This window comes from Chrysochloris asiatica, unplaced genomic scaffold, assembly GCF_000296735.1.
Source record: "Chrysochloris asiatica unplaced genomic scaffold, ChrAsi1.0 scaffold00033, whole genome shotgun sequence".
Taxonomy (NCBI): Eukaryota; Metazoa; Chordata; class Mammalia; order Afrosoricida; family Chrysochloridae; genus Chrysochloris; species Chrysochloris asiatica.
In genome coordinates, this window is record NW_006408551.1 from 11,394,546 (window position 1) to 11,398,518 (window position 3,973).

Here is a 3,973-nt window from a genome sequence, read left to right on the forward strand (position 1 = left end):
GCTTGGGTCAGGTACACCTTAGTCCTCAAGCTGACATCGAGTCGGTTTAGGAGGTTGTAAAAACAACAAGCAGTGTTAGGCAGTAGCACACGTTTGGCAAAAATTATTACCTGAAGTAACTTAGAATGCAGAATATGTACCTAATAAACCTATGATGTTTATTGTGAGGTGATTTTAAAGTAGAATGCTAAAAAGCTAGCTGCTGCTTTTACTGTTGTTAGGTGCTGTCAAATCATTTCTGACTCATAGTGACCCTATGCACAACAGAATGAAACACTGCCCAGTCCTACACCATCCTCACAATGATTACATTTGAGCCCATAGTTGCTGCTAGCTGCAGTTAAATGGTACAACAAAAAAGACATGAGCTCATACAGAACTGGCTGGATTCCCAAAAAGTAAGAGAGAATACAGAGAGTCCAGAATTTTGCTACTTGCATGATTAACAAATGAAACTTGCTTACCAAATCCTAATTACAGGAAAATATAATAATAATCTAGGGCCATTGCCAATAAAACATGTCCTCAGGATAATGACCAAGGATGTGATTATAATACACATTGTCAAAACCTCTGAGAAGATTAAGATGTTGTTACAGACCTGAATGCCCTGAAAGTCAACTCTGAGATTGGGATTAACATAAAAAGCAGTGTTCTCAGAATCAACTCCTTTGGAAGCAAAGTAATGAAAATGAACAGAGAGAGAAGTTGAGGTACAGTGCATTTACAAAAGGACATTAGCCAACCCTCTGAAACTAGATTACTTCTCGGAGTTGTTCCAAATTGGGACAACAGGGCTGAGCCTTTATAACTCCACATCAACTGGTCTCTGGATACAAACTGTTCCCAAGAAAGGGGTATGATCTTAAAAATGGTAGCTCACTGTTTTTGTTGTTGTTGTTAAGTGCTGTCTAATTAGTTCTAACTCCTATATAGGGTTTCTGAGGAGTAACTGGTGGGATTGAACTGTTGACCTTGAAGTTAGCACTCCAGTGCTTATCCTATAGGGCCACAACAGCACCAGAACTATCTTTGTGGCTGTTAAGTGCCATCAAGGTGGTTCTGACTCATAGAGACCCTGTATAGAGTTTCAAAGAGTGACTGGAACCACCAATCTTGAAGTTAGAAGTCCAGTGCTTATCCTACAGTGCCATAGCAGGAGTCCAGAACTCTCTTTAAATGAGGGCCGTTCCTAAAAAGAACTGGCAGCTGAGGACAGCAGAAATATCAGCAGCTGGAGGAATAAATCATTTGTTTAAAAGGAATATATTAATGGAATAGCACATCACCCAGTACAATCCACTCTACGCATCACTCAGGTTGATCTCTTTCCATAAGTTTTTTTTTTACCCAGAAAATAATTTTTATTTATATATCAAAGACTCTAAGAAATAATGATGTAATGAGGTAAGACACAGAATGTTATAGGACTGAAATGCTGCAGATGATTAATCACTTTCATTTAGCCTCCCCTTAAAAATTATACAGGGCATCTCTGACATATTCCTGGTTAAATCTTGAGCTTAGTGTGTGTCCAGGCACATTAGAGGTCTATTCCGTTAGTCCTCACTCTCTCTCTTCTTTTTCTTTTTCATCTTTTTCTCTGGACTGGTGCATGGCTTCCTCAGAAACCAGTTCTTCCTAAATGCGTTTCTTTTTATCCTTTTTCTTTTTCTTCTTCACAGAGGTTTCTTCTTCTTCCACCACTAATACTTCTTCCTCTTCTTTAACTTTGATTTTAATCTTGGCTTCTTTTGCTTTCTTTTCTGTGATTTCCTCGTCCTTATCTACCTGTTCTAACTTGTGATTTTTAGAACAGGTTGGCAATGTAGAGTCACCAGAAGGATCGTAAGTCTTCACTTTTATGTTCATATTTTTCTGCTTTTGCTAGTGCCTTTCCTGTTCCACTTATTTTCTTTATCCCTCTGTCTTCCAAGGTCCTCAGCCTGGCCTTTAATTTGGCTCTGTTCTCCACTCCCATCGCAGAACTGGAATCCTCACCAAAAGCATCATAATGGATAGCCAAAACAGTTTTGGCTGCCAGCATTCAAGAAATCCTTCTTTTGTGTTTAGGACTTGTCTGGCCTACAAGCGAAGCATGATAACTGAGACCTTACTTAGGAGTATCCCTTCTAGACTTCAGGGCCCTGAAGAGTGCCTTTTCTGCTCCAAGAATCTGAACTGTAGAAGCTGCATGCTTGGCCAAATTCAAAAGCAAGCCTGCATGAGCAATGAGCCATGCTCCAACTAATTCTCTAACCATGACTGTAACATTGAGTGTAATGGCCATCATCTGATTTTGTAGGTATTCATAGAGCTGGGTTCTATATTCTGAGATTTCAATCACCTCGGTGCAGAGATGCAAAATGTTGCAAATATCTTCTTCTGAAATCTCTGTTCCCGTAGATATCTCTGCAGCTGCTTTCACTGCGTCAACATCTTCTGGCAGTGACTCAGCAAGTGTGGCAGAGGCATAGTTCTTCCTATCGCCAACTTTCTGCAAACATTTGCAGTATGTCAAATTATCTGAAATAGTTTTTCCTAATTCAGGAAAATGCCAGCCGTACCATTCTCAACAATGCATGATGTAATTGTTTAGTTCTTTATCCAAGTCATCTAACAAAGAAATTGCCTGGACAATCATTGTATCCACTTTATCAGCACTAAATTTCAGTCTGTATCTAGAAAGGCTGTGGGCCAGTCCAAGACACATAGCTGCCATTTCACGTGGTTCCACCCCAGGGATTAATCCATCCATTTGTGAATGGATGCCTCTCATAAGTTCATTAACAATGGGACTATGGATACAGCCGAGATTCAGCTTTTCCTTAATGACCCCTCCTAGTTTAGCATCAGCTACATCCAACGGTTCATGGGCTTCTTTTACTATTTTCTTCAGAACTTTTTTCAACTGCTTATTAATTTTGCCCTGCATCAGAGTCTTTCCATAAGTTTTGAGAACAGCTCCAAAACTTGGGAGGAGCGTTATTGAGACCAATAGCTTCCACCACTGCAGTTGGTTTTAAGGCCACAAGTGATACTCAACATGTAAACGTTTTATGCTGTTGAATCAATTCCAACTCATAACAACCCCATAGGACCAAGTAGAATGCCCCCATAGAGTTTCCTAGGCTGCTATCTTTACAGGAGTAAATCTCCAGGTCTTTTCGGTTAGCATCTAAAAACGTAACCATATGCCACTAGAGCTCCTTGATTCTACATATCCTACATTCCTTTCAACCTTAGCTAGCTTCTCTGACGCTAATCTTGGTGGCTTATCTGATGGGATGACCTAAACCCTCATTCTTGAGAGTCACCATGCTTGTCTCAGGTCATGTCTACTTTACTAGTATATTTACTGGCACCAGTAAGCAAGGAAGTATCAATAAATGCCAAATATAGTCCTCTCTGACATCATTGTATAACACCAACCCAACCTCCTCCTAATAATTAATAGCCCTGCAAGGATGATGACTCATCTCCTTTCTTTCATGTTGTTTGGTACTAGAAGCCAGAAATGACTTGGTAACAGTTGTGGTTTAAAGTTCAGTAAGACTCTTGTTATATCTCTTCATAGAAATGTTCCCCCTTTGGTAACCTATATCTCTAAATTAACAGAGCCCAGAGTTGTGGATCTTGGAAGTACAAACTCTCAAGTAGTCACTGAGTGTGATGGTAAACAAGGCTAGTAAACACAGCTACCTCTATTTCCATTGTTTGATTCCCATACCTTTTAATTCTACTTGTTGGGAACACAACACATAAAGCTTGCTCATTAACTCAAAGTGTATACTATATCTGAAAGGATTCCCATATGTTATCAGTAACACCTTCAACAGGTTTTTGCATTGTTTTATCAGTTCAGTGTCTGTTTACATTTCTGAGTGGTGTCATATGTGAAAGAACCAATAGATCAAATTGTCATGTGTTTGCTACAATATCTCTTTTGTCAAAAAAGTGAATATCTATGCTT

General features: G+C 39.4%; 1 pseudogene; it reads right to left on the reverse strand.

Moving 5' to 3' along the window:
- Window positions 1–1,559: 1,559 nt before the first annotated feature.
- On the reverse strand, window positions 1,560–2,935 carry LOC102816442 (annotated as a pseudogene).
- Between the last annotated feature and the right edge of the window lie 1,038 nt (window positions 2,936–3,973).